The sequence below is a fragment of the Chlorocebus sabaeus genome, chromosome 7 (assembly GCF_047675955.1).
Source record: "Chlorocebus sabaeus isolate Y175 chromosome 7, mChlSab1.0.hap1, whole genome shotgun sequence".
Lineage (NCBI taxonomy): Eukaryota > Metazoa > Chordata > Mammalia > Primates > Cercopithecidae > Chlorocebus > Chlorocebus sabaeus.
This window is the reverse complement of record NC_132910.1, coordinates 85,243,350-85,255,670: the sequence shown is the minus strand read 5'-3', so window position 1 is coordinate 85,255,670 and position 12,321 is coordinate 85,243,350. Positions and strand designations below refer to the sequence as shown.

Below are 12,321 nucleotides of genomic sequence, written 5' to 3'. Positions count from 1 at the left end.
GAAAACTACAGGCCAATGTCCCTATTGAACACAGATGCAGAACTTCTCACCAAAATGCTAGCAAACTGAATTCAACAACACAATAAAAATATCACTGACCATTAGTTTGCATATCAATATATTATGTTATATATTGTGATGCATTATGTTAATGGAATGAAAAAGAAAAAATCATGTAATCATTTCAACTGATGTTGAAAAATCATTCAGTAAAATTTAACGTCTCTTCATGATTAAAAACTCTCAACTGGGTATAGAAGGAACAGACCTCAAAACAATAAAGGCCGTATGTAACAAACCCACAGTTAATATCATACTGAACAAGGAAAAACTGAAAGACTTTGCTTAAGATCTTGAAAAAGACAAGGATGCTCACTTTCACTATTATTCAACATCGTACTGGAATTCAACCTAGAGCAGTTAGACAAGAGAAAGAAACAAAAGGCATCTGAATTGGAAAGAAAGAAGTCAAATTGTCCCTGTTTGCATATGACATGATCTCATACACAGAAAAAAACTAAAGAGTCAAACATATAACTGTTAACAACACATAAACCAATCCCATAATGTTTCATAGTATAAAATCCACATACAAAATAGTTAACAGTGAATTTTCTGTAAAGATATCAAAGGCGCCAAGAAAATAAACATTGTGGAAAGAAGAGTCTAGTGAGGATGCAGAGAAAGGGAGATGCCAGTGCACTGTTGGTAGGAATGTAAATTAGTGCACCTACCATGGAAAATAGTATGGAGGTTCCACAAAAAACTAAAAATAGATCTTTCCAGCAATCCCTACTGCTAGATATATGTTTAAAAAATTGCTATAGTGAAGAGATATCTGCATTCCTATGTTTACTGCAGCTATATTCACAATAGCCAAGATATGAAATTGACCAAAGTATCCATCAACAGAAGAATAAATAAAGAAAATGTGGTATAAATACATAATGGCATAGTATTCAGCCATAAAAAGAATATAATCATGTCATTTGCAACAATGTAATTAGAAATTCGGGTCATTATGTTATATTTAGTGAGTCAGGCAGAGAAAGACAAATGGTACATATTATCATTCATATGTGGAAGCTACAAAAGTTGATCTCCTGGAAGTGGGAAGTAGAATGATCTACCTTCTGTTATAGTAACCAGAGGCTGGAGAGTGTAGGGAAGAGAGGGATGAGGCCAGTTAATGGGCACAACGATACAGTTAAATAGAAGGAGTAAGCTCTAGAGTTTGATAGCACAGTAGGGTAATCATAGTTAACAATAATTTTTTACATATTTCAAAGATTTAGATGGTTCTCAACACAAAGAAATGATAAATGTTTGAGGCGATGGATATTCTAATTACTCTGATTTGATCATAACAGATTATATGTGTGTATCAAAATATCATATGCATTTTATAAATATCTACAATTACTATGTATCAGTTTAAAAATTGAAAAAAAGAGCTTCCGTTGTTCGACATCCTTTTCAACCAATGTGATAAGCATGAAAAGCTATTTCATTGTATTTCATTTTTATGATAAAATTGGCCATTTTCCCGCTGTTTATGGGCCACTTGTACTTCTATTTTTGATGAAATGCTTTCTCAGTTTTCCTTGTCCACTTTTCCACTGTAATATTTACCTTTTTGGTTTTTTCTTAGGTGTCCTTCATATTTTCTAAATTTGAATTCATGACTGCTAAATGTCTCTCAAATATCTTTTCAGATTCATGGGATTTGTTGTTCATTTTGTTTTTATGAGTCTTTTAATGAATATAAGTACTTAAATTTAATGCATTTCAATGTATCATTTTTTATCCATTAAGCCATGTGAAATTAATTTTGCTTAAGGCATGAATGTTATTTTAAATTGAAAAATCTATATAATGAAGTAATCTACAATTATTTAAATAGTCTATCCAGTCCCACTAATTTGCACAAACACTTCTGTTATAACAAGCCATCTTCCATAAATATATAGGTCCGTAACTTTCTATTCGGTTCTCCTTTTTTTATTTGCCTTTTTTGTGCTATTTCCACACTGTCCTAAATATTTATAGCTTTTGAGTAAGTCATTATATTTAAAACTAGAATTACTTTTTCCTTGTCTGTTTTCAGGAATTCTTCTGTTTTTCTTGACCTTTTACTTTTCCAAATAATTCAGAATAAAGTTGTCAAGTAGAAAAAATACGTTGTTATGAATATAATCACATTAAATCTATATCTCAATTTAGAGACATTCATCATCTTTGTAGTATTTTTTCCTATGAATATGATACTACATTTTATATCCTGTTTCATGTCTTTCAATATAAAATATGGTATAATTTGATTTAAGAGGTTTTTGTAGAACCTTAGATTTATTAATAATTTATTTGTGATGCTATTCTTAAAGTTCAAACTTCATTTGATTTTTGTATATTGACCTTGTGTATGTCAAACTTGCCTAACTTTATTAATTTTAATTACTTGCTTGTGTAAACTTTTTGTAAACTTGAGTTTTATTTCTGTCTAGAATCATAACATCTGGGAACATTGATATTTTTGTTTTCATTTCTAATCAATTTTATTTCCTTATATTTTCCTATGTTTATGGCTAAACAACCAATTTTATATTGATGTAAAGGCTGAGAAGAAATATCCTTTTATTGTTTATGATATTAAAATTCATTATTTTAAAATAACAAAACATTTATATATATTTTTGTATATTTTGGCTTTGCTTTTTAAAATTAATTATGTTTATTTTGAAATAACTGTAGACTTGTACAGTTTTAAGAACAAATACAGAGACATTCAATGCATCCTATTCAGTTTTTTCCTATGGTAACACCTTTTAACACCAGTACAGTACCGTGACCAGGATATTGATATTAGCAAAATTAATTGACCTTATTCAGCTTTCTCTAGTTTTACAAGTACTGATTTATTTGCACAACTTTCTATTAAGTTCTATGAAATTTTAAAACATGTGCAGGCTTGTGTAGCCGCCACCTCAGTTAAGGTGCAGAACAGTTCCAGCATCACAACGATTCTTCTGTCACTTTTTCATAACAAATTCTCATACCATTTCTTTCCTCATCTCTCAGCCCTGTAACTAATATGCTCTTCATTTCTATAATTTGTCATTCAAATAATGTTTTATAAATTGGATTCTACTGTATGTAAAATTCTGATACTGATCTTTTCACCCACAACATAATTCTCTAGAGATTCTTCTAAGTTTCTGCATCATTTGTCAATTTTTTTTTTTTATTGTTGAAGGGCATTTCATGGTAAAAATGTACTACAGCATATGTGGTGTATACACAGTGTTTGACTATTATGAATAAAACTTCAATGAACGTTTTTGTGTGAACATAAATTTTTATTTTCATTGGTTTTTGTGTGAACATAAATTTTCGTTTTTTTCTGGGTTAAACACTGAAGAGTGAATGTGCTGGATTGCATGAAAATTGACTATTAGTTTCATAATAGAAACTGCAAACCTGCTTTTTAGAGTGTCTATACCATTTTTTATTCTCACCAACAATATATGAGTGATTCAATTTCTGTCCAGGCAACTTGTAATAGTTGTTATTGAAATGTTAGCTCTAAAGAAATTAAGCCAATATACATAACTGACATGAAGTTGCCATGCTGTGAAAAGCCCAAGTCCACGAAGAAGTCTTGGAAGAGAAACACCATGTGGGAAAATATAGAGGCCAAGGGGCATGGGAGTGTGAGACTGTGAGTGAAGAAGCCAACTTTGAAGTAGGTCCTCCAGTCCCAGGTACCATGCTAATTTCATGTGTAGCAGAGTTGAATATATAGCTAAGTCCTCCTTGAATTCTTGAGTCATGCAATTATGAACAAATTTAAATGATGATTTTAAGTCACTAAGTTGTAGTGTTCCTTTGATATAGAAGTTAGAATCGCAAAACACATAATAAATTTGGTAAATATTAGTTATGATCATTTTTAAGAGTTAATCTTTGATATAATACCCTTTATATTACTAAATTACAATGGATAAGAAAATGTTTAAAAATCAAATATAAAAGTGGACACATGGTAGATACACATAATTAAGAAACGGAGGACCAATAAGCTCATGCTTATTGATTTTGTCCTAAAATATTGACAACATTTCTTTGTGAGGATATGAAAAACTGATATATCTATATAGGTATGTATAGTATATATGTATATTCATAGATACAAAGAGTGAAATTAATATGCAATATACTTTAAGATTTTATAGTGAATGACAGATCTTTCTCTTGTTTATATTTTTAATTTTTAAAAAATATCTTAAAATAAGCAAAGCTTATCTTCAGAAAAATACTTAACATTTTAGGGGTTCTTGATAGAGTCCACATTTATATTTATTTAATATTTATGTAGTAAGTTTTCACATTTAAACTCAATTTTACTTATTAAAATTTCTAAGTGCTAATTTTAAGCCAATAGCAATAATCATTTTCAGATGAGAGACTGGTAAATGTTGGGGATTTCTTGGTAATGTGAAGGAGCTGAATAATATGTAAAGGGAAAAATATTTAGGCTGTGAGAATTTGTTAAGAGTTTTTAAAACTTGTAAAATTTTCTCTCATTATGAGCGGATACAAAATGTGTCTTTTCTAGAGGAACAAATTATAAACTTTTTTCCAGGTCATTATGTTAGCAATTAATTACCTGGAAATTATAGTTTTCCGTCTATTTACTCTGATAAATCTGAAAAAATTCATGTATCTCCCACCCTTGCTGATAGAGAATTGTGTATATTATTTCCTTAGATTATTTAATACTTCATATTTACTTTTTGTAGACAGGAACAAATGAAATACAATATAGTGAACAGTTACAAAAATATTGGTACATTTACATATTTTATCTAAAGTTAATATGTTTTTCAATTTAAAAAGGTTTTTGGATATGTGTCATTTATCATTACCTCAATTTATGCCTGTGACCAATACAGCTAGTAATAGCTTAAAAGAATTAAAACAGAAGAAAGAAAATTTGTCACCTCTTTAAATTTTAAGTCTCCCTTCCTTTATTATAAATATTAGTTATTATTTTCTTTTCATTTCCACTTTCTTCCCTTCTTTTATTCTTGTGGTATTGTGTATACATCTTAAATGCAAAACTGTTTACAATACTTAAAAAGGGTAAAAAATGTACTTCTCTCCATTTGCCTTTGTTGTATTTATTAATTATTGGATATTTTATTCTAATTTAAAACAAATCACAAACAAAACAACCCCTTCACCAGAAAAGAAAGGAAATAAATTTAATTCTATCTGGTGCCATTGTCTGAACAGTACTGTTTTTTTCCTTTACTCAGCCATTCATTTTTTCTTCATGTTGGAAATATTCGTAGAGTTCCTATCATGGATGAGGCACTAAACATTGTTGTATGGTGCTGAAGAGTAGAAAAATAAATTCATGCTCCAATGGGAGCTTACATTTCCACAGAGTACTAACTTAAAATAAATGTTTTTGTAATTATGTCATTAGAATTTTGATAAGCAATAGATATGTTTGCTATACGTGTTTTATGTTTACCATTTATTTATTCACCAAATGTTTATTGGTCACTGCTCTGTTCAACTGTGCCCACCATTGAAGAGAATGGAGTTTTTAGAGGGATTATTTTGAATAGGCAAATGCTTCCTCTCCTTCCTATCACGTGAGGTTAATTTCCAAAAATTAAATTGCTGATGCTGCCTGTGTGAAATTTGTCCCTGATCTTCAAAAGTCGTATAATAACCAAAATGAGGACTACAACACGGTTGTGGAATAATCCTATTTACCCACTGAAAACACCCTAAACACGTTCTCCATAGCACTCACTATTCTCAAACTCACTCCATTCTTCCAACCTTGAATATATTTTTCTTTCTTAACTTCAGCATGATTATACAAATTACACTTACTCTAAAAGTTTCAGAAGAACTATAGTGTCAGAAGAACCTCAAAAAATATTTCTTGGCTACAGAAGTCTATAGTATTTTTCTTATGAACCTGGGTAGAATTCTAGTCTATATGGTTGTTTCGCTGTTATTTATTTCCTTCATTATATTAATAGTTTTAATTTTCAGTTAGTATGTCTTGCCTACCCTAGACATCATCATCAGAGTACAAGATTCATCGTAAAATCAACTCGCCATTGTTCCTCACCTTCAACTCCAAATGAGTCTCTTAAACATAATGTGTTAATGAATGCAGTGAACCAACTTTGAGTGAAGCACACTGTTTTATTATGGTAAAATATCTCTGAGGTAGACATTTAATTCAAGTAAAATGAACTGTGCTTTTACTATATACAAACATGATGCAAAGCACCCTAGGCCTCAGACTTCACCTGGAACTGTCAGCCCAGTCCCGAGGCTTCAGCCCATCCATACCTGGCTTGAAGGTGGGGCTTCTCCCAGGGCGGCCCCTTACCACCCAGGAACCTGTCTGCCTCCTGCTGCCATCAATCATGTTGTCCACTGGGTCAATGGAGGGCCGTTTATGCTGAGGGCCGCCTGCAGGCTAGCACCACGCTGCCGCCCCTAGTCCTCCTCAGCCTCCCTCCTGCTTGTTGGTGCCCAAAGTCCAGAGGGGGCTGAGGCATGGGGGCGGAGGCTGGCGTGTCAGCACCACCCTCAAGCACATGCACACTCAGCCAGGTTGCAACAACACCCAAGCTTGGCTTCAACTTTGCTCCAAAATTGGACTGGGCGCCAAAAGCAGGGAGAGGCCAAGTAGTGGAAACAGGCACTTCCGAGCCTGCAGGGGCAGGTGGGCTTCCCGGGCCCCTAAGAGCACGGGGATGCTGAGTGGCTGCAGCTGAAGCTGAGTGGCTGCAGCTGCGCCTGGGAACTCTGGGCTCCTGACTGCTAACTCAGAAGGGGGCGGGACTGTCGCCTGCTCCTGGCTCCCACTTGCTTCACAGAGCATGCAGCCCCAGCTAGGCCTCCCATGCTGGAGCCGGCATCCTCAGTGGATGCTCCAGATGGGCCGCCGCTGCCTTCACTACCTTCTGCATTCTGTGGCATGAAAAGGTCTTTAAGGTGAGTGTCAACAATTGGCAAACTACGCCCAAATCTGGTCTGTTGCCTACTTTTTGTAAATAAAGTTTTATTGGAATTTAGTCATGAACATTTATTTATGTATTGTCTATGTCTTCTTTTGTACTAAAATGGCAGAGTTGAGTAGCTGTGATTGAGACCATATGACTCAATAAGGCTAACATATTTAACATCTGAACTTATACAGAAAAATTTGCTAATGCCTAACTTTGGTTACTGACTTAAGGCTTTTCTTCTTTTCTAATAAATGTTTAATGCTATTATTTTACTCCAATTACTGCTAAACTGCATCCCTCAAATTTTAGTATGGGCATTCATATTGTTATTCAGCTCAATTTTTTTTTTAATATTTCTTTTTAAGTCATATTTTATTTGAAGTTTTTTTAAATTTTAAAATATGTGTGCTTTTTTCAAGGTCTGTCTATTGCCAGTTTCGAGTTTAATTTCATTGTAGTCAGAAAAGGTAATTTGTCTGACAAAGCTTTTAAAATTTATTGAGGTTTGTCTTGTGTCTCAAATATGGTTTATCTTGGCAAATATTCTATCTTTTGCACTTGAAAATAATTCATGTCTGCTGTTATTTTGTACAGTGTTCTGCAAATACTTAAAAATACCAATAACCTCAAGTTTGTTGATAGTATTATCCAAGTCTACTATATTTCTGTTGATTTTCTGACAACATACTCTGTCAATTTTTGAGAAAGAAGTATTTGTTAACTGTGAATTTGTCTAAATCTTCTGCAATTCTATCAAATTTTTTATGTATTTTTAAGTAATGTTATTAAAGGTATATGTGTTTAGAATTGTTATGTCCTTTTGATTAGTTGAAACCTTTATTGTTAGGAAATGACCTTCATACCTGGTCATATTAGTTTTACTCTGAAATATACTTTGATATTAAAATGTAATTTATTTTATACTTGTACTTTAACATCTCTATATCATTATATTTAAGGTATATGCATAGCTTTTATTTTTAAATCTAATCTAATAATAGATTTTATTTGATGTTTTAGATCATTTGTATTTAACATAACATTGAAATATTGGATTTAGGTTTGTTTCCTGTTTGTATCCTCGGTATTTTGCTCTCTTTTCTGCCTTCTTTTTGATTATGTTGATGTTTTTAGTAAACAATTTTAACGTATTTACTGACTTTTAACAATATCTCTTTGCATTATTTTTTAATGGATGTACTATGGATTAAAATACGTATAAGTAAACTTACACAGAGTTAACATTTTACTACTTTACATAAAATATAGAAGAGTTACAATGATATTATTCTATATTTTACTACCTCCTCATTATGTTATAGTTATCATAAGTATTGTATCTACATACATTTTAAACCTCCCCCTATTTGATGATATAATTTATGGTTTAAACTGTTCTACATATGTTAATAAACACTTCTGGAAAGAAATTATCTACCACATCTGCTCACTATCATTTCCTTCATTCTTGGCGTTGCTTGTTTTCTTTCTGGTAGCATTTCCATTTTGGTTGAAGAACCTTCATTAGCACTTCATTAAAGCATATCTCCTAAAAAATTTTCATCCTTAAAAAAATATCTTTGTTCTACTTTTCTAAGTAAAGGATCTTTCCTCTGTATATAGAAATCTGGGTTTGCATTCTTATACGTCAGCCATTTGAACCTATTATTTCACTGTCTTCTGGCCTTTGTGGTTTCTGATGAGAAATTGCAGATTTTCACATCATTGTTGTCTTATATTTAATTTCTTGTTTTTCTCAGGGTATTTTCAAAGTTTATTAGGTTTTTCAGCAACTTAATTACATTATGTATGACCATAGTCTTTCTGAATTTTTCTTCTTTGGCATTCACCGAGAAGTAAATCTGTATATTGTTTCTTTCACCAAATTTTGGAAATATTAGGCCAGGTTTTGCTCAGATTTTGTTGTTTTTCTGCCTTATTCTCTTTCTCCTCTTCATCTAGATTTTCAAAGTCACAAATACTATACATTTTATGCTGTCCCATTGACTCCTGAAGCTTCATTTATGCTTCTTTTCCATGCATTTTCTTTCTAATCTTCAGATTTGATAATTTTTATTAATCTTTCTTTGAATTCACTGACATTTCACTGTGATCATCATTCTGATATGGTCCTCATTCAAAAATTATTTACATATATTAGATTTCTTTTTAGTTCTAAATTTACGATTTGTAATTTATAGTTTCTAACTCTGCTGAGAACTTCTATCCTTCCATTTATTTTAAGATTATTACTTTTATCTCAAGGAATATGGTTATTATAGCTGTTTTAAGCCTTCATTGATAATTTCAGCATCTGATTTATCTTGGGGTTAGGGTTTTGAACTAATTGTGGTCTTTCCTTTTGCAAATAACTTTGGAATAAATAACATTTTTATTGTTCTTTAGAGCTTGAGTAAATTTTAACACTATGTGGTGAGATTATTGGCCCTGCCAAATTCTCTGAAGAACTGCTGTGGGGTTTCCTGGTTTTGTTTAGCAGGAAATCAACATTGTTCAACTCAGACTACATACGCTGTTTTGATGTTTTGCTATTTGTGTTTCCAATAACTTTTCAGTTTTTAAAGCTTTTCCTGTGCTGTGTTTTGTGTGCCCCATACTTATTCCACTCAGGGATTAATCTGAGATATTGCCAGTAGTCTATGTCATAGTTTAGTTCAGTTCTCCAAGTCTTTGCTATGCTGCTTTGGCCTTGTGTGTCATTTTACTTAATCTTCAAATCTGTTCCATGGAGTAGGTATTAATATTCTCACTTTAGAGGTAATAAAAATGAGGCTTAGAAATGTTAAATTACTTGCCCAAAATTTCTCATCAAGTAAGTGGTTGATACAAGATGGAACTCAAATCTGACTCTGTGAATACTCATCACTTCTACACTAATACCCGCAAATTTCTTTCTCTCTTTGTGCTTCGTTTAAAAAAAAATTGATTAAGATGTGCTACTAGTACATACTTCCCTTATTTTCAGGATTTTCTGGTTTATAATTCTATTCTCTACTTCAGTATAGTAAGCCTTTTGAGAGACTATGTCAAGTCCTAGAAAGTATATATAATGTTTATATGTAGTCAACTCTGAAATTAAATTGCATGGGTTCAAATCTGTTTTATATCACTTCTCTCTATGCGATCCTGGACAAATGACTTACCTAAATCTCAGTCTTCATGTGTGTGAAGAAACAGGCTTCTAATAGAATGTCTGATGTAGAAAAGAAAGGAATAGGTAAAAGCTAATCACCACTAGTACAGAGTTTGGTATGAGTAGGTATGTAATTTATGATTTGTGAATGACTAAATGAATAAACTATAAAATGCCAGAGTGATATGTTCAAAAATGTACTGGTTTATACGGTATATTCTATTTAACACTTTAATTTCATGCAGTGATTTGCAATAAAATGTATTTATTCACCCACAAAATTACAATAAAATAAATTAGGACTTTTTTTCTTTTAGTCTCAATTCATAAATTAAACAAGAAATTCCATCCTAATACTATATGTTTACATAATGTTTTATCTCAAATTATGATATATACTTTTATTCTTTATTCATTCAGATTGTAATCACTAAATTCAGCCTTTAGTATATTCAAATTATTTACAAATATCAAATACTCAAATATTACAAAAGGTAAAATGCTGTAGCTTTGAAAACACTCCTAAAATAGTTTCTGAAATACTTCACAAGGAAAAGCAAAAAGCTTATCAGGTCATGTATATTGAGATACGAAATATTCATGTGGCGTATAAGTCTTCGGATGTTTCTGAAAAAGCCAATAAAACCTTATTTACTTACATTATGCCTATGTATGTGTGATTCCAAGGAATACTAACTTTTTTGTTGTTGGTTGGTTGGTTGTTTTTGAGATGGAGTCTTACTCTGGCCCCCAGGCTGGAGTGCAGTAGGGCGATCTTGGCTCACTGCAACCTCTGCCTTCCGGGTTCAAGCAATTCTCCTGTCTCAGCCTGTCTAGTAGCTGGGACTACATGTAATACTAACTTTAATCTAGAAATGGATCTTTATAAGAGCTTATGTGAGAATTTATTTGTTACATATTTTCTGGGCTTTTTAAGACATAATTTCCTGTCCTATTATTGGTTTCCTTTTTGCATTCACCAAAACAAATGATGACTACTTTCCATAAATACCAAGTTTCACTTGTGTCTTAATTCTATCATACCAGTATTACCTGACTCAACCCAGTCAGACTTATTTAAACAGATATGGGCTCTAAAAATGACAAACCTCCTGTTAATCTCCCCTGCATATTTACCTTTACTAAATATACACTTTCAATAACCCTTGATTAAAATTAAAAAGTGATCATTTTACATTTTAAAATACTGTTTTCACAATATTGATTCTACCCAACCATGAGCATGGGGTGTGTTTCCATTTCTTTCTGTCATCTATGATTACTTTCCGAAATGTTTTGTAGTTTTCTTGTAGGACTCTATCACCTTATTGGTTAAGTGTATTTCTAAGTATTTTATTTATTTTGCAGCTGTTGTAAAAGAAGTTGAATTCTTGATTTGATTCTCAGCTTGGTGGCTGTTGGTGTATAGCAGGGCTGCTGATTTGTGTACACTAATTTTGTATCCTGAAACTTTGCTGAAGCTACTTACCAGTTCAGGGAGCTTTTCAGATGAGGATTTAGGGTTTTCTAGGTATTACAATCATGTCATAATCAAAGAGTGGCAGTTTTTCTTCCTCATTATCAATTTGGATGTCCTTTATTTCTTTCTCTTGTCTAATTGCTCTGGGTAAGAACAGCAGTTGTGAAAGTGGGTATCCTTGTCTTGTTCCAGGGCTCAGGTGGGGAATGCTTTCAAAATTTTCCCCTTCGGTATAATATTGACTGTGGGTTTGTTATAGATGGCTTTTATTACCTTGAGGTATGTCTCTTCTATACCGATTTTACTGAGGGCTTTAATCGTAAATAGATGTTGGTTGACCATACTGCCAAAAGCAATCTACAAATTCAGTGCAATTACCATCAGAATATCACCATAATTCTTCACAGAACTAGAAAAAAACAATCCTCAAATTCATATGGAATTAATAAAAAAGAGCCCACATAGCCAAAGCAAGACTAAGCAAAAAGAACAAATCTGGAGCCATTACATTACTGGACTTCTAACTATACTATAAAGCCATAGGCACCAAAACAGCATGGTACTGATATGTAAATAGACATGTAGACCAATTGAACAGAATAGAGAATTAAAACAAAGTCAAATACTAACAGTCAACTGAT

At 32.2% G+C, this 12,321-nt stretch overlaps 1 pseudogene; it reads right to left on the bottom strand.

Moving 5' to 3' along the window:
• The window catches only part of LOC103236716 (pescadillo homolog pseudogene), a 92,042-nt pseudogene extending 80,020 nt beyond the window's left edge, over positions 1–12,022 (bottom strand).
• Between the last annotated feature and the right edge of the window lie 299 nt (positions 12,023–12,321).